The sequence below is a fragment of the Lissotriton helveticus genome, chromosome 8 (assembly GCF_964261635.1).
Source record: "Lissotriton helveticus chromosome 8, aLisHel1.1, whole genome shotgun sequence".
NCBI lineage: Eukaryota > Metazoa > Chordata > Amphibia > Caudata > Salamandridae > Lissotriton > Lissotriton helveticus.
In genome coordinates, this window is record NC_136069.1 from 317,815,138 (window position 1) to 317,837,170 (window position 22,033).

The 22,033-nt window shown below is 40.0% G+C and overlaps 1 long non-coding RNA gene across 1 annotated transcript in view; it reads left to right on the forward strand.

Moving 5' to 3' along the window:
* LOC144771612 (uncharacterized) overlaps window positions 1-22,033 on the forward strand; it is a 56,981-nt gene that overhangs the window by 14,384 nt on the left and 20,564 nt on the right. Inside the window, exon 2 of the long non-coding RNA XR_013599390.1 lies at window positions 19,121-19,235. This is a non-coding gene — a long non-coding RNA (uncharacterized LOC144771612). The remainder of the gene's footprint in view (window positions 1-19,120; window positions 19,236-22,033) is intronic.

Consider the following 22,033-nt stretch of genomic DNA (forward strand, 5'->3'; position numbering starts at 1 on the left):
ATAGTGTTCCATACATGCGGGCATATACATATATAATACAGCAAAATTGATACATTTGCTATATACCAGATTGACACATTGGAAATGCATTCATCATTTTCAGATTTATTTACGTCAAAAAAGACCTAATTTCATGCTTTTAGATCAGATGAGTTCATTGTTGGATAATTTCCATCATTCCAATTACCCTCCTTTAACATCATTTCAATAGCCATTGTTTGCATGTGGATTTCACTCTTAATTACCCCCTCCTAAATATTCAATTCGTAAAGAATCAAGGAATAGAAGAAAAACAAGGAGAAGGAAAGGGAGTTAAAGATGATTCAAGCAGTTCTTTATTTAGTGCCCCTAAGCGTATCCTACTTACTAACTTTCTAAGACAAAGATTATTTATTTAATTGAATGACGTCCCATTCTCTTACCAAAAGTTGTACTTGTGTACAAAGGTAAATCTGTTCTTTGTTATTCATATAGATTTAAAAAGCTGATTCAAGGCTGTATTATCGCGTTCCAAGTATTGATATCTTGATTAGCAATTTTCTAAAAGAGACAAATTCAAATCAAAATAAGCTGTAGAAATGCGGTCTTGGTTCCTCATTTTAAACCCGAATGGATATACATAGCCGCTCACCTTATGCATATAATAGTGTTTCCTTTGGGGTATACATGGTCTGGATTTGTATAATTTAAGCAGGTAATCTCAACCTACAAATGAGAACACTTGTTTTAGTTTTTAACAGTGATAATTAATGTTTATTTAGTGGGGGGAAACGCTTATAATTACCTTACCCCTGAAATGTTATCGGGCAGTTCTTCATCTGGGGTCCTTTCTATCAATATCGTACCACGACTCAAGGCTGTTGTAGTAGATACGTTCCTAAACATTACAAAAATGCAGTCAGCGGTCATGCTGTTACATTGTTGCTCTTCAACCCCTAAATTCGGTGATTTTAACATTGCCACTTACCTAAATTATCACAAAGCGATAAGCAGTCGTGGTAACAGTCCTATCTCTGGGTATTATTAAAAACGGATATGTTCGGCGTCGGCGTCTCGCTTCTAGTTTTATTAAGCCGCCAGTCACGCAAAGCACCTAATGGTGAAAAACAGGGGAAACTATTTAGTTTCCCTCTTTTATTCTTAATATAAAAAGGTTCACTTTCCGCATTATACAGTACACCTCAAAATGATAGGTCATCAGTAGCTCACGGGACTGATCAAATATAAAGCGAATGTTCCTAAAGCAGAAATGGACATACTTTCCAATTACAATGATACCGCTTACCTACTTCTAATAGAGCAGTGTTCAAAAATATATACGTTGTTCCCTCGTGGTTTGCGGTTTAAAAGTATACGGCGAAGGCGTCCTGGTAATTGTTCTTTATACTGCCAAACGCACGTTACTCCTGTTAATTAGAATGGAACCTCTTAGCATTCAGTAAACATTATTGTTAACCGACTCTAGATTTAATGCTAATTTAAACTACACCCGGTGGTTGATGTCTTACCCGGTGAAAATCCACGAGGCTCCAGGAAAATTGCCGGATACACTGCCGGTCGGTCAGGTATTCAAGGAAGAACAGCCCTTGTTGGTAGTTCAGACGCGCTTATATAAGCGCGACTCTCATTGGTTTAATTCCTACCTAAAATTTTAAAGGGGAAGACCTAATTTACATGAAACAGATTTCTTAAGACCTCTGTAGCAGATGTCATACAATGGCATTATGCCAAGGCAATTCATTATTAAGACCCTGGCTAAAGGTCTTGAGGGAGAAAATCCAGAAAACTTCTCGTTTTCTTCTTATTTTTTCACCTCCCTTTGTACTCGGTGTATGGATTTTTTCCAGTATGCGCCACCGTATTTCAGATGGGGCATGTTTGTAGTCTGTGAAATGCGCAACAAGAGGGGCAGCCAGTTTCTTAGTTTTTATCGCTGACCTATGCTCAGTTAAACGGGTTTTAATGGTTCTTGCTGTTTCGCCCACATATCCTAAATTACAGGGGCACACGAGCAAATAAATCACATTGTTCGTATTGCATGTCCACAAATCATTTGCTATAATATTATATCCGTTTAGTTGGTAAGTTTGACCTAAAATGATGCCATCACAAGACTGGCAGGAGCCACATCTCGAAGTACCCTTTATGGGGTTTGTACCTTGAATCGATTTTTGTACAAATGGGGGTCTTTCAGAGGTGCCAGAATATCTTGATCTAACTACAATATCTTTTAAATTTTTGTTTCTACGATGTGCATACATAGGCTTTTTAAGTTTTGGTGCAGATGGTTCCAGATTTAGTAAATGCCAATTGGCATTTACTACTTGCCTAATAGTTGAATTCAGTGTTGAGTGTCGTGTGACACACACTAGTTTAGATTCCTGGGATTCATTTTTTGGTCTTAGGAGCACATCACGGTCATAGTATCGGGCCCTCTTGTATGCCTCACGTACCAGACGATGGGGATATCCTCTATCAAGGAATTTTCGCTTCATATTTTCGGATTGTCTATCATAGTCTTTGATGTTCGTACAATTACGTCTCACCCTAAGGAACTGAGAAAAGGGTATTCCATCCTTCTGGCTCCTAGGATGATAACTCGAGAAGTGGAGCAAGGTGTTTCTTGATGTGGGCTTAGAGTATAGGTCCACTTCCAGTACATTGTTATTGTTCTGGATATAAATATCCAAGAACTCAACCTTCGTGGTATTGACATGGGCAGTAAAATGAAGATTCTCGTCAGCAAGATTAACCCACTCAAGGAATTCTCCCAGAGTCTGTTCCCCACTAGTCCAGATGAAAAAAATATCATCGATGAACCTGAACCAGTGAGAAACAGACTCCTAGAAGGGGGCCATCTCGTTATATATGTTACGTGCCTCAAAAAGGGCCATGTATATATTGGCTATGGAAGGAGACATGGCTGCCCCCATACTCACTCCTTTGGTTTGCTGATACATACGTTCTCCAAATTGGAAAACATTTTCCTGCAATATTATGGAAAGACATTCATACACAAACTGTTTATTGCAAGGTATTTTGTGTAGATCTATAAACCACATAGTGGCATCTAAAGCACCTTTCTGTGGGATGTTGCTATATAGTGCTTCTACATCAAGCGTTACTAATAAGTCCCTGTTTTCATTAAATTTAAGGTTTTCTACCTTTGCAATCATTTCTCCTGTGTCCTTAATATAGGAAGGAGATAATGATATGTAGGGTCTGAGTATATTATCTACATATTTCGAGAGGGCCTCCGTCGGGGTGCCTATAGTGGAGACTATGGGTCTATAGGGCGGATTCAACTGATCTTTATGCATTTTGGGAAGACCATAAATGCAACCTAGTTTCCCTTGTGATTTGTTTAAAAATTCGTATTCTTTTTTGTTTATTATTTTGTCATCAAGAGCTCTCTTTGTTGTTTGCCGGATCTTTCTAACCACCTTATCTGTCGGGTTAACTCTAACCTCTCTATAGAACAGGGGATCATTCAGCATGTTTAACATGTTTTCCTCATATGCAGTGGAATCAATGAGGACAATGCCACCTCCTTTATCGCTGCTTTTTATTATTAGAGATTTATTGTTCTTTAAATTAAGTAGCGATTCATGCTCCTCTTTGGAGATGTTATATTTTGATTTAGGAACATATCTAAGGGCTTGATCTAACTTTGCTAAGACAACTTTTTCAAACATAGCCATCTCTGGACCGAGTTGGTCAAGTGAAGGTGTAAATGTTGATGGCAAGGCTACTATGTTGTTTGTAGTATTATCGTTTTCTAATTCTACTCTGTCCATAAAGAATTTTTTAAGTCTAATTTTCCTGAAAAACGAATGTATATCTTGGTATAGTTCGAATAGGTTTACATTTGCATGTGGGACAAATGTTAGACCCTTTGATAGTAGAGACATATCTGAAGCCCCCAAGTCATACTTGGAAAGGTTAAAGATCGGTATTACATCCATTGTCTCTGGTATTGCCTGCTGCGGGTTTCTAGATAGTGCTGTGGTTGAGCTTCCATGGGGTGTTGGTATGTTTGGTGTCCACGGGATGACGGTTGAAAGCGCACTCTCTGCCGTCCCCGTTTCGCTCCTCGGTATCCTAAAAAAGGCTGTCGTAAATTTCTGCGGCCATTCTGTGGATTATAATGACCATCATCCTGATAATTCTGTTCATTTTCAGATTCTGGGTCAGAGGAGTCAGAGAAATTATTTATTCTCGGTTGATTGTAATGTCCTTCCCCTTGCTGATTATCATGGTTATAAAAACTATCTCCTAAATATGGATATGCTCGTTCCAATGTGTAGAATCTCTTATCCTTTGTGAATTTCTCCTGTTTTCTCTTCGTGAGATATTCAGCAAACGATAGGATATCTTTATTTAGGGATTCAAGTTGCTTCTCAGCATCTGTGATTACCGTGGACGTTTTAATTTTATTTTCTAGTTCTTCTATTTCTTTTTTTATATCCGAGGCTAACTCCTTAGAGGTAGAAATGATCAGGATCATCAGGTCCCTGGAGCACCTACTGGCTATCATGCTCCACTTTTGTAAAAATGATTTTATGTCAACAAATAGGCCCGGGATATTTCTAACCCGTAAACCTAAAGGGATGATAGCAGCTTTTAAATAATTCAACATGAATTCACCATGCGCTTCAATCCTTATTAATTTCTTTTTCAAATTAGATAGCTTTATTAGGTCACTATTATTTTGTGGTTTTGACAACAGGTTAGAACTAGTAGATACAGTAGTACCCACCAAAAAGGCAAAATCCTCGTCCGAGAAACCAAAGGTCTCCAAATGAGCCATCTGGAGTCTGTAGGCGAAGGTAGTACCAAGATTAGTAGGAAAGATAAGGACAAAGGATGAGAAAGAAAAGATAAAGATGTCTAGGTGTCTATACCTGACCGACCGGCAGTGTATCCGGCAATTTTCCTGGAGCCTCGTGGATTTTCACCGGGTAAGACATCAACCACCGGGTGTAGTTTAAATTAGCATTAAATCTAGAGTCGGTTAACAATAATGTTTACTGAATGCTAAGAGGTTCCATTCTAATTAACAGGAGTAACGTGCGTTTGGCAGTATAAAGAACAATTACCAGGACGCCTTCGCCGTATACTTTTAAACCGCAAACCACGAGGGAACAACGTATATATTTTTGAACACTGCTCTATTAGAAGTAGGTAAGCGGTATCATTGTAATTGGAAAGTATGTCCATTTCTGCTTTAGGAACATTCGCTTTATATTTGATCAGTCCCGTGAGCTACTGATGACCTATCATTTTGAGGTGTACTGTATAATGCGGAAAGTGAACCTTTTTATATTAAGAATAAAAGAGGGAAACTAAATAGTTTCCCCTGTTTTTCACCATTAGGTGCTTTGCGTGACTGGCGGCTTAATAAAACTAGAAGCGAGACGCCGACGCCGAACATATCCGTTTTTAATAATACCCAGAGATAGGACTGTTACCACGACTGCTTATCGCTTTGTGATAATTTAGGTAAGTGGCAATGTTAAAATCACCGAATTTAGGGGTTGAAGAGCAACAATGTAACAGCATGACCGCTGACTGCATTTTTGTAATGTTTAGGAACGTATCTACTACAACAGCCTTGAGTCGTGGTACGATATTGATAGAAAGGACCCCAGATGAAGAACTGCCCGATAACATTTCAGGGGTAAGGTAATTATAAGCGTTTCCCCCCACTAAATAAACATTAATTATCACTGTTAAAAACTAAAACAAGTGTTCTCATTTGTAGGTTGAGATTACCTGCTTAAATTATACAAATCCAGACCATGTATACCCCAAAGGAAACACTATTATATGCATAAGGTGAGCGGCTATGTATATCCATTCGGGTTTAAAATGAGGAACCAAGACCGCATTTCTACAGCTTATTTTGATTTGAATTTGTCTCTTTTAGAAAATTGCTAATCAAGATATCAATACTTGGAACGCGATAATACAGCCTTGAATCAGCTTTTTAAATCTATATGAATAACAAAGAACAGATTTACCTTTGTACACAAGTACAACTTTTGGTAAGAGAATGGGACGTCATTCAATTAAATAAATAATCTTTGTCTTAGAAAGTTAGTAAGTAGGATACGCTTAGGGGCACTAAATAAAGAACTGCTTGAATCATCTTTAACTCCCTTTCCTTCTCCTTGTTTTTCTTCTATTCCTTGATTCTTTACGAATTGAATATTTAGGAGGGGGTAATTAAGAGTGAAATCCACATGCAAACAATGGCTATTGAAATGATGTTAAAGGAGGGTAATTGGAATGATGGAAATTATCCAACAATGAACTCATCTGATCTAAAAGCATGAAATTAGGTCTTTTTTGACGTAAATAAATCTGAAAATGATGAATGCATTTCCAATGTGTCAATCTGGTATATAGCAAATGTATCAATTTTGCTGTATTATATATGTATATGCCCGCATGTATGGAACACTATGAGTGACCTTGCATAACCCTCTTCTGTATAGGTGTAAAATATTTGTGAAAAGAAAGCGGTATATCAAGAATGTGAAAGTATTGTTTTTACCGATAGAAAGTGTAAACAAATCCAAACTAGTTCAGCTATATTATACTACGTTAGGAGGCCAAATAAGTAAAATATTGTTGTGATCTTTTTTACAGAAACTGGATTGTATATGTCCTGATGAAGACATATTTTTATGTTGAAACGCGTCGACCGGATGCCATCTAATCTTCCCTTTTTTAATTTGAAATCCTTTGTATAAACAGATGTACAATTATAGGAATGTTTTATTAATTGTAATCAATGCACTGATTTTTAGTGTTGTCTCTTTATCCTTTTTTAAATCTTATTAAAAATGTATTTGTTTTAAACTGTACTAGTTTGTTTGTTTAATCTATTGTGTAATTGGTATATGCCTGGGAGTGTTACTTTACATATATTGTTTTTCCCTGTCCCAGGATATTGATCCGTATCAGGGGGTCCTTGTTGTTAACACACTAAAACATGCTACTGCCATTGCTACAAAAAACCCTGGCGAACAGCAGGTATATCAGTTGGTGAACAAACAAGAGCCAAACTTAGAAGAAATATGAGAGACAAAGTTGCCAACATCTATCACAAGTTGAAGTCTAAACAGTATGAGTATGGGGAAAAGGTCGGACAGTTACTGGCCAATCAGGTAGCCAAATTAAGAGCTAGGTCTAATATTAGGTTAATTAAGGGGATAGATGGATTTGATTGTACTAGACCCTAAAATATAGTAGAACAATTTAAACAATATTATGCTAGCTTATATGGCGACTCTACCTGGTTCAACCAGCAAATGGCAATGAAATATATTCGGGAAAGTGTTATGTCTAGTCTGAATCCATTTCTCTCTGAGCCACTGCAAAGAGATGTTGAAATTGAGGAATCAATTAGTACATTGCCTACTGGTAAAGCGGTAAGTGAGGATACAATTCCTTTGGAATTTAATAAGATTTTTAAGGACATTCAAGTACCGATCTTTTTGGAGTTATGTCATGCAATTATGGGTGGGGAAAGTGCCCCGTACTCTTGAAATATTATTAATATAATTGTATTTCCAAAAAAGGAGAAATCTGTAGAAGTGATGACTTCACATAGGCCAATATCGTTAATTAATTCAGATGCTAAAATCTTTTCAAAAAGTTTAGCATCTCGGCTAGCTCCTGTCATACATGTTTTAGTTTCTGAGCAGCAGCATTGCTTTGTCCCTGGAAGAGATACGGCCGCCCATATCAGCATAGCTATTGCTATTTTTGATGTTGCTGGGCAGTCTAAATCCGGGTTGGAATGCTGATGCTAGATGCCGAGAAGGCTTTTGATCACGTGGTCTGGGGGTGTCTATGGTCAATAATGACAGCATTTGGTCTAGGCCAGAAGTTTATCTTCGGCCATACAGAAACATTATATTAATCCTACAGCCTTTGTTAAGTTCAATGGCTTCTCGTCATCTTATTTTTCGGTTCAAAGGGGGACGCTTCAAGGTTGTCCTCTATCCCCGTTATTGTTTACCCTATACATTGAGCCTTTTATTCAACATCTGATGCAAAAAGCTAGGATTTTTCTGGTATCATTTAATGGGCTTATTTGAAACTTACTGCATATGCAGATGACATAGCGGTCTACACTTCTGAGCCTGAAGACGTGATCACCGAGATTACGTTTGAAGCCCAATGGTTTGGGCATTTTTCAGGTTATAAACTAAACTTAAATAAAACACAGACAATTTCGAATTACTATAATGATTCGGCTCAAGTTGCTTTGAGCATTACATTTGAGCATTGAGCAACGTACTTAGGGGTCAGTATTAGCAGCTGTGTAAAGGAAGTGAATAAACAAAATTATGAACCGCTGCTCAAGAGAGTGGTCACTAATCTGCGTAGCTGGCATTGCCTACCCCTTAGCATAATCGGTAGGTGTAATGTCATTACAATGAACATTCTCCCCAAATTTTTTTATTTATTTCGGGCAATTCGGTTGAGCGTCCCAATGGCATTTTTTAAACGTCTTGATAGCGCAGTAGGAAGATTCATTTGGAGCTATCGGCATGGACGGAGAGCGCTATGGAACATTAAGCTGTCATATTAGCAGGGTGGTTTTCAATTACCAGACGTTAATATATATTTTTGGGCCGCATATGCAGGTCGAATTCAAAGTTTACTTAAAGGACCTGATTTTGGGGTAACTAGGTTTTCGTATCAGGTAGCCAGTGGCCCTAATACGGGATTTCAGCTATATAAAACAGCCAACGATAACTACTATAAAAAGGTTTGTTTTAAGGTGGTCAGGGATATTGTCAGGATTTGGCAGGATGTGGCTAGGGCATACAATGCTACCAGAGATATTTCACAACGTTGTTGGGAAAGGATGGAAAAGTAAGGGGTTAATGCAGCTTGGGCAGTTGTACGGGCAAGGGTTTTGGATATTTATTGCTTTAAAAGAAGAATTTGTAATCCCGGACAATACATTTTGGCAAGTAACTGCAAACTAGAGACTATTTTATTTGGGGTCTTGGTTTATTACAGATGCCCTTTTCAACTGAGTTTCTGCCTGCATTTCTGCAGATCAGAGGATGAGGGAAAACAGGTAAAATATATCAGGCATTGCTTGCCAATGTAAGTGACAATGGGTTCAAATTGCACTGAAGTTAAGTTGGATGTTCAATACAACTATAACTAAAGAAGATATACAGGCATCACTGGCGACGATAGACGTAGCAGTGACATCTGTGTGTTTGAAACTACAACAGCATCAGTTCTTATTTATGCTATATTATACTACAGAAATTATTTCTAAATGTGCGGCGAATCAGCCACCTTCGCCTAAGTCATACTGTCCGAAATGTCCGGAGTAAGCTGCCGATTTAAGACACATGTTTATTAGTTGTCCAAGGCTGAGTACCTTTTGGTCTGGGATTAACCATATTTTGTCTTGTGTTAACTGTAATTAATTGAATATTTGTTAGTGATGTAATGATTTATACTACGGCTAAATAAAATTTCCATAATAAATAAAAAGGATTCTATATACCTCAACCATGAGATTTGTGTATATGAAGTGGAATTTAGGCAATCCTTTATAACAGATCAGTTCAGGGAAGTGTCCTCGGACGAACAGACTTTGTGCCACAACAGGATAGGTTGGATTTTAATTAGGTCAGCATGAAACAATATACCCAGCTTTGTGTGGCACACAAAGGTAGAGGCACTTTTCAGCGTAGAAAGCAGGTTTCACAAAATTGTGTTTTACACTAATTGTAGTGCCATGCAGTTTGCGTGCCCCCATATGCTGGCCCCATATAATGCTTTGCTCACACATTTTGCCTTAAGCATCTCTCTAGGGGGATTAGTACCTAATCTGTTCACAAATTTCCGTAGGGCCATACAGGCACTTCTAAATAGCAGTGCCCTTGTCTTAATGGAATGATTCTATGTGCTGTCTCTATCAAATAGGACACCCAGATATGAAAAGGTATTTAGGAATTCTATACTAGAATCCAGAATTCTAATGGGGTGGCAATTAACAAATTTCTTGCCGCACTTCATAACAAAAGTTTTAGTTTGTTTCACCTGCAAGTCTAGGTCCTGCATATATTTAACAAAATCATTAAGCACCGCCTGCATGGAGTTTGGGGTGCATGCCATCAATACCGTATCGTCCGCATAAAGGAGGGCAGGCACCCGGCAATGTCCAATTTGAGCAAGATCTTTGGGTTGCATGGTCAGTGCAGTGCCAAAATTATTGATATAAAGTGAAAATAAAAAGGGAGCAAGAACGCAACCCTGTCTCACCCCTCTTTCTATATTAAATGGCTGTGTGCATTCACCCCTGATCCCATATCTGACCCTGGCTTTCGTACCTGAGTACAGGTCCTTCAGGAAAGAGATGATCATAGTGTCCACACCCATATTGAACATGATTGCCCATATCTTGGAGTGGTCTACACAATCAAAGACAGGTCCACAAATCCCAAAAACAGGTCCTTGCCCTTGATCATGGTGTATTCCCCTACTAGCATACTCAGGTTAAGGCTCTGTTCTATAGTTCCTACCCCAGTACGGAGCCCATATTGTATGTCTGTCAGAATACCCTTAGTTTCAGCCCACTTTTGTAGCCTTTTTGAAAATTGTTCTTTCCACTACTTTTAATAAGGAGTCAAGCAGTGATATTGGCCTCTTGCAGGCTGGGTTATGCCGGTCCCCTTTTTTATAGATGGGTACAATTGTAGATTCTGCCCATGTGGGAAGAAATTCAGAGGCACAACAGGCCCTTAGAACAACTGTTAAGATATGCCCCCATAGAGCCGTGTTAGCTTTATACAAATCCACAGGGATGGCATTGGGGCCAGGAACCTTGTCTCCTTTACTAGCTTTTATGGCGCTGGTCAGTTCCTCTAGGGTGAATGAAATAATGTTGGAGGTTTGGCCCAAATCTAAATCTAAATCTAAATTTCCATAAAAGTATTTGCTTGAGTAGTATCAGGATTAGGGGTTGTTGTGGCATATATGATGGAAAAGTGTTTGCTCCACTCGACCTCAGGTATTGTGACCAAGATCCCAGGGCCGGTATCCTCCCTTAGTCGTGTAGAGTTTACAATCTTCCAGAATGAATTATTGTCATTCTTAGTACTTGCTTTGGATAGCACGTCCAAAGCCTCTTTCCTTACCCGAATTTTCCTTTGTTTCATGGCCTGTTGGTAAACCGATCTACAATGCTGGATCTCAGCTCTACACCTAGGGATTTTATGTAATGCCTCTTTAAGCTTTTTGTGAGCCTTAGTACATTTTGTATCAAACCAGCCCATTTTAGCTTTTTTGTTTTCGATTTCACATGTAAATTCTCCTTCACTGCCTGGGCAATAAATAAAAATGCATTAGTAATCTGCTTTGGTTGAGCGGTGTAATCTAAACAAGTCTCAAAGGCTTCCCTTCTGTTTCTAAATACATTTTCCAAAAAGCCTTCTGGGGTAACCTGATGCCACCTTAGCGAGTAACCATTAAGAGTGGCTCACTCAAGCTCTCCATCAAGAGCGTAGCAATGCCCATTCTGTTTCCTGATCAATAAATCTTTTTAGATTTGCACAGATTACGGGTAGTGGTCACTTAATAAAATATCATGAGTTTTAAAGTTAAAAGCATAGCAACTCAGATTATTTGATATTAAGTACACCGAAAGTTGGCATATGGGGATGAGATTTTGTTCGAAAATGACAAGTTTGCTGTATAGATAAGTTCATTTAATTTATCTCCATAACAATTATGGGGAAAATGTGTTTTGTCCAAGCCAGCTAGGTTACTCAATCTGCATACTTTCTCAGTTAGCAAGCTACACAATTGAATATTGAAATCACCTCCCCACACAATTGATTTATTTCTCTTATTGCTGTAGTCCAGTTTTTCCAAGTAATCATACAGTTTCTGTAGATGAATTATAATTTCCCCATTTGGTGCATTATTATACAGATTGATCACAACTATCCTGACCGGGTCAGAACCATCACATACAATCACTTGAATAAAAGGGTTGATTAGTTCTTAGACTGATCTTACAAGTGGTAAATCATTGGAGACAAAAGTGCATAGGCCACCTTTGGATCTACCATGAAGGTTTGAAACAGCGGGGACATGTAAAGTTCTATTCCCATTCATATGGACGGGTTCCTCCAACCAGGTCTCCTGGAGACAGATCAAGTTAAAATTTTCTACGAATTCCAATCATTCAGGATTCATAATTTTGTTCCGCAGTCCTGCCATATTCCAATTAAAAAAAATTATATTCTCATTAGAAGATTGGGGAGAATTCTCCAGATTGCTGTTTGATGGTAAATCATTATTGTGCCTGATGGATTGTTGAGCAAGATAAATGTCAGGTGAAGAACTTAAACCTACACATTTTACAATCTCTCCCTCCCTTTCAAAGCCATGTAATTAATTTGTCCACTCCTGTCTCCGCTCAGTTCCTACTTGGCTCACCACGACTGGTCAATATATTTCGGCAAGATTTTCTAAGTCTTGATATCTGTTGTAAGTTGATACATTATATAGTCGATTGGTGTGTGATGAATGAGGGATAGGAAGCATAGGCTGGTTATAGGCTTCCATTGAGCCTGGTTGGTAAAAGTAACCTAGTGAGAGTGCAGAGATCGTATTTGGAGTAATATAAGTGGGCCTTGTTCTGTTTAAGACAGCCTCCACCAGTCTAGGTGTTTTGAAGGACAGAACTACGCAATCTCCTGGTTGGGACGTCTTGGACCTCCCCACCCATTTACTTTGTCTTACCATCTTTAGATCTTTAAATAAATGTTCAGTCTGGCCAGATCTCACCCTTAGCCAGTTTAATGCCATGTTTCTCAGTGAAATCCCAGAATCTAGAGTCTGATGCTGTAAAGGTGGGATGTTTGAAAACACAATTACATATGGGGTAGCAGCCGGTGGGAGATCTAAAAACTCTGATGGTTTTGTTTGTTCAGCTTCTATTTTATTTATTTATTTATTTATTTATTTATTTCTGCCATTTATAGAGCGCGTACAATTACCCTTGGGCGTCTCGGCGCTAGAAAGTGCATTGAGGTCTCACCTTGATCAGGAAGTACGGAAATGGATCACTGACTGAATAACCATGTTTTCAGTTTTTTTCTGAACTGAAGAAGTGTGGGACTTGCTTTTATATGGTTAGGTAAAGTGTTCCAAAGTCTAGGGGCTGCAATTGAAAAGCGGCGATCGCCCCAGGAAACTGTTCGGCTTCGTTGAACCACTAATTGGTTAAGAGAGGTAGATCTGAGAGTTCTATATGGATTGTAAGGGATCAGTTGATGTTTGAGGTGACGGGGTCCTTGATCCTGTAGGGATTTATATACTGTACACAAAGATTTAAATTTTACCCGGTTGTGAATGGGCAGCCAGTGGTAGCTTTTTAGCGTGTCTGAAATAGGTGCAAACTTGTTTTTTTTTGACAGAACGCGAGCGGCAGCATTCTGCACGGTCTGTAGTTTTTTGGTAACTCTGCTCTGAGCATTGAGCAGCAGACCGTTGCAGTAATCTAGCGAGGTAAGCACTAAGGAGGTGACTAAAGTTTTTGCTGCGGAGTCTGGTAGATAGGGTATAATTTTTCTTACCATCCTAAGCTTGAAATGGGCGTTAGCTGCCACCTTGTTTGCATGGGCCATAAAGTTAAGCTGGTCATCGAAAGTAACCCCTAAGTTTCTGACTTTGACCGTGGGACTGGGAGGTGTGCCCAAGGCCGATGGCCACCAGGTAGCCGACCACGCTGGGGAGAGATTACCAAAGATGACCACCTCCGTTTTATTGGAGTTGAGCTTTAGGCAATTCTTTGCCATCCACTCGCCGATGGCAATCATACCACTTTGGAATCTTTCTGCCACCCTTTGTCCGTCGCCCTTTATCGCCAGCACCAACTGAGTGTCGTCAGTGTATGAGGTTAGGCCCATCCCGTGTGCTTTGATGACACTAGCAAGGTCCGACACATATATATTGAATAGTGTCGGACTTAGGGATGAGCCTTGAGGAACCCCACACGGCAGCGACAGGTCAGCCGACTGGAAAGGGCCCACTGTGACCACCTGAGTTCTGTTGGCCAGGAAAGAAGCCAACAGGTCCCTGGCCGTGGACGTGATGCCCATCTTCTCGACACGGTCGACCAAGATCTTGTGGTCAACCGTGTCGAAAGCAGCTGACAGGTCAAGGAGAATTAGCAAAGCAGTTCCTCCTTGATCACGGATGATTCTTATGTCGTCAGCTGCTTTGATGAGAGCGGTTTCCGTTCCATGATGTTTGCGGAAACCGAACTGCGTATCATCTAGCAGGTTGTTGTTTTCTAAGTAGGCTGATAGCTGCTGGTTCATAGCCTTTTCTATGACCTTAGCTAGAAACGGGAGGTTTGCTATTGGGCGATAATTTTTTAGTTCTCCTTTGTCTAGACCAGGCTTTTTAAGCAGAGGCTTGATCAGGGTGTATTTAAGTGAGTCGGGATAAGATCCGGACGCCAGGATTGTATTGCAGACCATGGTGATGATTGGGATTACTGTATCCGATACCTTGGCAAGTACGGAGGATGGGCAGGGATCCATGGCGGATCCAGCTTTGATCGTTGTTACTATGCCCTTGATTTGGTCAGTGGTGAGGGGACTAAAGCAGGTCATGGTGGTTCTGGGAGTGATCATGATGGTAGTAGTACTGCTGCTAACCTGGTCGGAATTAAATATTTGATAAATGTCGTTAACTTTTGCAAAAAAGAATTCCGATAGAGCATCACATAGAGTTTGCGATGGAGGTGGATTAAGATCCGGGGCATTGCCAGCAAGGGTTTTGGCAATGTGATATAGCTGTTTGCTGGAGTTTTTGGCAGTTTCTATGTGGCGTGTGAAAAAATCCTTCTTTGCTGCAATTAACATTGTTTTATAGGTAGCAAGAGCTTTCTTATATTTCTCCCTACTTTCACTGTCGTAAGTTCTTCGCCAGTGTCTTTCCCTATTCCTGGTTAATTGTTTTTGAGTTTTAAGTTCTACCGTATACCACTGAGCTTTGGGCATATTTCTATTTTTGGATATTGATTTGGTGGGTGCCAACTGAGTTGTAGCTTCACCTAACCATTTTTGGAATTGGTTGGTTGCGGTGATGGGGTCAGTGGATAGCTCCGGAATTGTGGAGTTGAGAAGAAACGTTAAGTCGTTGGAATTAATATCGTTCCATGCTGTGAAAGTGCCTTTTTTCGCAGGGGCGGCCTTTTTTCTCTGAGGACCTTTGATGGCAAGTCTACTAAAGATGACTGAATGGTCAGTCCAGGTCATAGGGAGAACTGAGGTGATAGACAGTCCTTCCACATTACTGAAGATGCCGTCCAGCGTATGGCCTGCCAGATGGGTAGGGGTTTTAACCAGTTGTCTGAGGCCCATTACGTCTAGGTCAGATACGAGGGCTGCAGTATCCCTGTCACTAGGAAGCTCTAAATGGAAATTAAAATCTCCCATTATCGTGGTGGAGTCTTCCAATGCTATAGACTCGGTAATATTACTGAGATTGGTGAGAAACGCAGATCTTGACCCCGGGGGTCTGTAAATCAGTGTTCCCTTGAAATTGTAGGTGGGGGTTAATTTTATATCAAACAGCATGGCTTCGCAAGAGTTGATAGGTATTGGCGAGCAACGAATTTTGAAATGTTCTCTCGCTATTATAGCTATCCCTCCTCCCTTTCCTGTGGACCTGTCCTGTCGGTAGGCATTGTAGCCTGGGGGGACTGCCGTGACATAGTCAGGGGCGGATGCCTCATCGGACCATGTCTCTGTAATATAGAGTATATCTAAATAATTGTCACTGATGAGGTCAGCTATATCTTGGCAGTGTTTGCCCAGGGAACGCGCATTGATAAGTGCCATGGAGACATACGTTTCAGCCTCAGTAGTGCAGGATCTAATATCCCTTGCTGGATTACTGAACACTAACGGAGTATTACAGTGTTCACATTGTATATGTAGTGGCGTCTGCATGAGGGAGACATCAAGTTTAGTGCAGAGCGGGCCATTGGGTGGACGGATCTCCAGGAGTGCATTACGGGCATAAGAGAGGTGGGGGGCAGGGATTATGGCCCTGGGCCCGGTCCCGGCGCGGACGGGCGCAGACGGGCTTGCCTTTGGCGCACCTTCGGCGTGCTGCCGGCGCGCCCGCTGCGCCCGCCCGCTGCGCGGACGGGCAATGTTGTTGTTTTTATACATACTTTGGGCGGGGCGGGAGGAGGGTGGGGAGGGGCGCCGAGCTCTCCGGCGAGCCTGCCCAATCTAAGATGGCGGCCAAAGTGGTGTTCAAAGCTTCCCTGCGCCTCGAAAGAGCGACGCTGTGGAAAGGAGTTTGTGCCTCAGCGAAGTAGTCTCGCTGTGGGGGGTGTCAGGGATGTTTAAAAGCGCTACAAGTAAAATATGGTACAATTTTTAAAACAATTAATAAATCAATCCTTTTGTAGGTAAAGGTGCAAGAGAGCACAGTAGACCTCCGGCTTCCGCCTCAGAGGGAAACAGCAAGCATAATCACGCGGAAACGATTTGCGCCCTGTTAAATACCCAGGGAGGGCGGGAGGGGCGCCGAGCTCTCCGGCGAGCCTGCCCAATCTAAGATGGCGGCCAAAGTGGTGTTCAAAGCTTCCCTGCGCCTCGAAAGAGCGACGCTGTGGAAAGGAGTTTGTGCCTCAGCGAAGTAGTATTCTACATGTATAATGTTAGCAGATGGAGGGAGAACACTATCTATTTGACTTCTTTCATTGTGGCCAATAGTAGTATGCTCTTTAAATATTATATCCTGTGAGCTATTGGTACCTGGGTGGATTGGTTGCCTCACAATGTTAGTTACATCTCGGTTACTATCAGCTAAATCATTCTCCGTAGGCCCATATTTCAATCGGATGTTCAATTGGTCCAGGCAGGTCGTGCATTTAGTTTCTATTTCTTTTAGGCATGTATTAATGGATTCTATGCTATTTTTCAGATGTTGCTCTAACGATTTAACTGCTGAGCATAATGCTTCAATCTTATGATTATTCTGATTGCTGCGCTCTTGAGTGGGTTCAGTACTTACCATCTTTGGCCAACTTTGAGTCTTAGCTTGGGATTTGGTCCCTTTACTACGAAGTGCCACTTTATTTAGGGTATTAGTAGTGGGACAAGTATGTGTTTTTTTACCCGTTCGGTGGGCAATGGGGAATCTGATTTAGATGAATTGATAGTATTGGATATATTCTGGGTGCACTTGTTTCTTCCCTTGACAGACTCAGCCAACCCACCTCCCTCACAAGTTTTCAGATTTCTGTTGTTGTCATGGTCAGCTAGGTTTTATAATACAGTCATGGGGCTCATATTGTTGTCTCCACAAACTAACAACTCCTCCACATTAGTAATCTGCTTCTCAATATCCCCCATGGCTCCTGAAATAAACTTTAGTAACAAAGTCTGTGTATGTGTCCGTGGTTTGTCCGACCAATCTGGAGTTTTGGGCCTTCCTGTTTCACCTACAAGTTTCTTTTTCCCCATGCTTAATCCTGACAATGTTTCACTGTGGAAAATATGCAAAATTATAAGACTTACGATATATGATATATGATATATGTGCAATCTAAAAGATAATCAACTACTTTTTTTAAAAATATGGTAAAATGGTATTTAAATAATGTAACAATTATAGAGCCGGTTTAGACTATCCGATGACTCAACCACACCATAAACCGTTATTTTTTATTAATAGACATATTTCCAGAAACCTGGGCTCGATGATAGAGGCAAAGAGGTGTACCCCTGCTATTGTTTGTGTGCCTCAAATTTTAACTGTCTCAAACGTACTGTTCAGCAAAAGCTGCCCCAACAGTAGCATCCTCGATCTTGACGTAGTTTGGGCTTGGCTACCAATATAGTCTAATCCCACTGATTCCTCTCAATCGGGCTATACTTGTTTCCTAGCAATATGCAGACTAGGGATTATGGAAAAGAGAGTACCTGTTATCCAGTGTAGGATGAATTAATTGCTTTTACAAGTGGCCACCTCAAAAGGCTGGGTCACCTCTTCCAGCTTTCCGGAGACTGATGATGGTATAAAGTATGACCTGAGATGGGGAACCAAGAGGGGTGGCCCAGCCCACCCTCCTCCGGTCGCTGATGGCCGCCGATGGGCCTGCTTTTATGCACAAGTGGCAGCCCCTCCCTCCTGGGAGAAATGTCTACTGGGACTTGCAGTCTCCAGACCGGCAAAGTCAGGTAGCAGGTAGTAGCGGCTTTAGCGTCCCCTCAAATTCTGAACTAATTGCTATTGGACCTATGGTTATCCAAACCTTCTTATTGGTAGATATCCTTCTTGCAAAGGAAGGCAGTGTTTGCAAGATACTAAAGGTTTAAAGGTGTTGTACCTTCATACCTGGTAATAGCATGGTTATGAATTCATCTATATCCAATGTTACTAACATCTATCATGAACTTCAAGCTTTAGAAGAGAGTGGCATATTGGAGACTGTGGGTTCTTGGGTTAGTGAGGTTTTTAGTAAGGTTGGGGAATAGAGTGATAATTTGAGGAACTTTACATTTAATACTAACTCCTGTATGATAATGCTTTGTCCAATTGTTTGGTTTCTCTTACTAACATTTTCTGGGTGTTTGATTAAAAAGTGTCTGCACAAAAATTAGAAAAGATCATTAAAAAGAAAGAGGAATGAAGACTATGAGATGGGGAATTTTAAAGATTGTGTTTAAAATCAGAATTCCAGACAAAAGCAGAAAGTGATGCATACTGGATGAATTCATGATACATACATTTTATTAATTGCTTTAGTGATTATAAAAAAAACAGAGAGGGGAGTTGTAGAAGGTTTTGTGTTTTTATGTTTTTGCACATGATTAATAATATATTCTATGCATTTTTACACATGATCTACATTTAAGAACTGAATTATTACACTTGCTTATGAAACTAACTTACTATATATGTATAACAGTGTGTTTATTAATGTACTTTAGTTAGGACACGTTTCTCTGTAAAACACCATCTTGAACAAGATGGAAGTCATCTCTATTACTCACTCATGCTTTACCCACTGTAGATCTTCTTCCCACAGGCTCCACAGCACAGAGTCAAGCTGAAGTCATATGAGTTCATTTACACTGATACTGTTGTCCTCTTTGTGGTGAATATTCCATTGTGGGGATGTACAATTCTTACATGTGGCTATGGTCTGTATTCTTTCACTGTACTTATTCATTCCAAAAAAGTCATATTGTTAAATGTTTCATATTTGTTCGATCGTCTCTGGATGACATTAGCTTAAAGGGAGGTTGATTATGCAAGAAATCTGGAAAATGCTTAATTTGTACCCCCTGGATTTTGCGTGTGAGACAGAATTTTGGAAGACTTTTCTGTCATACAAGGGCAGCTGTCCGATTATTTACTGATTTATTTGCTAATTTGCACATAGAATATTTTCAGATTTTTCACTACTCTGTACAAATTTGCATCTGAGAGGCCTCATGGCAGAGAGGGCTGGTGGCTTAGTGGACTAATGTGTCCACTGTAGGGGGCTGTGTTTGACCTCATGGTCACAGATTGAAATCCCTGCAGATCCACTCAGCCTTTCATCCTTCTGATGTCGATAGAATGAGTACATTTTAGTTAAGTAACAATAAACATCTATTATTCTGTGCCAGATACCCTTTTTGGGTGTATGTGCACTTTACAAATACACATTATTTTATTTACTATGTATCACTAACTTTGAATTTTTGTAATAAGATGCTTAAAAACTTTTTAGTGATCTATAAATCACTCATTGAGTAGAGTCTGTTAATGAATTACTCTAATTTGATGTTTGAGGAGATGCCTTAACGAGGGGGCACATTGCCTCATGAAATTGAGGTTTAACACTGTTTTGTTCCAGTATTCAGTGGGAGAGACTAAGGTCAATATTAGGGTGTCTAAAGTTTGGGGTGGCAAATTGCTCCCACAAGGTTTAAAGGAGATTTGGCAAGAAGCGGTATAGTGTTTGAGTTTTGCTATTAGTATTAAGTAAATCTTGTTTTTGTGTTTTTGCTTTAACGATAATGCAGAAGCCTGTTAAGTCATATTTGGGATAGTTTGGGGAGTCAATAGATACATTAATCCTGAGAATTTCATTTTCCAAAACACTTGCGGCAGTTCCCTTTTGATTTCTTTCTACTAATTAAAAGGCTTAATAAAAAGCCAGCAATAAAGGTGCACAATACATTTGTTTTGGACCAAGGACATGCAAGTGGAATATTCCTACATATAGTTGAAATGAAATGCTGCATGAAAAGGAAACTTCGTGCGTGGTGAAAAGAACTGGTTTACCACTACTGTCCCAATGGTGTAATTAGCTTCATAAAAACTGCCAATATCATGCTTGTGTGAGTCAAATTATCCACAGAGTTTCATGGAATAGGCCCCAGCTCGAAGCACGTGCATTTTCTCGATTATGAAGATGCCAAATGTCTCCACCAATGGGCGGGCTAAATGAGTCACTGTGTTGATACTGACATGAGCCAGTCTCTCTGGCACATAGGTTTGAAGTGATAAAGATCAAATCTGGATACTGTCGACTTTTAAAGTCAATAAATTGTTATGAGCCAAGTTTGAAAAAAAATCGAAAGGGAGAAACTGATATGACCGAAAATATAGATGTTAAAATACAGGATTTTTGTTGGTCACACATGTGTTAAGAGTCCTGGCAAACCTATTGCCTGGCCTCAGTATACCTGGTGCCCTTTGAACCCTGCTTCCCATTTGGTATGCTCTTCTGATCTACGATAGAGGGTAGGCATATTTTCCAATCCTCGAATTTCTGACATTTTCCAATTGAGTTTAATGATAGTTACGGCTTATGCCTGTAAAACTGAGGCGTGTGCCATTTATTGTACCAGCTTACTGAGGAAGTGCACCTTTAATCAATTAAATGAATGTGCTCATTAAATAAATTAATTACATCTAAAATAAATATCAAATGCATCAAGAAATACGCAAATGTATGTATATATTGAATCTTATTTTATTATGGATTTATTGCGAATCGATATACAAAGCAAATGTTTCAATGCTTGGCTGAGAAACGATATAAATACACCCATTAAATATGAAACGTCTGGCACATCTGGTTCTAAAAAAATGCAAATAAAAACCCCGAAACATCAGGAGCTACAAATCTGCAGATTTCGATTTCAGCAGCTCACATTTAATACTTGCAAACCGCATAGTTAGATTTGAATTGGTACTGATCTGACCTTAAATTATCCCAAAAAAAGAGCCTGATTTGGAGTTAGGCAGCGGCTTACTTATAAATATGACAGATACCTCATCCACCTTATTACAGGTCCCATGGGAAGTAATGTGGGGCATCGTTTCTAAGGCAAGTTGGCGCCCCAACCCAAATTACCCTTCGACTTTAGCTACCTAGGAATAGGTTTCTTTGTTCTTTACACAGTTGCTAAAATATCATCACAACTTCCAGGCATTTAAGTGTTCACACGTATCAGCACTGCAAAAGATGACGAATTTCAAATCACCAGGCCTTCTCTATAGAGCTTTTTCTTTGCTGATTTTAAGTCATGACATTGTGGTCTCCATTATAAGGTGGCTGTTAATTACCCTGGCATTAGCTCCTCCAAGTTACCCTGAGATCTGTAATTCTGGGGAAGCGGATAGTAATTATATCTCAATATGTGTGGGACCCTGCGGGTGCCCCCAGAAAATGTAGAATTACTGGTAATTTGGATTAGCACGTAAAATTCCATGTAATTAAAAATATTTAACGACAATAATGATATCCTACAACTGAAAAATAATGCTAAATGGATTTGTAACCTATGACAGAACGAGGTCTTTAAAATTATCGCAGACTGTTTCCCACATTCCACACTTCTGACCCCCTCCCCTCCACCCTTGTAAAATACCTTAACCACCACATCTCTCTATTTTAATCCAAATTCATCAACTCCTCTCTCTCGTGATCTACCTGACTCCT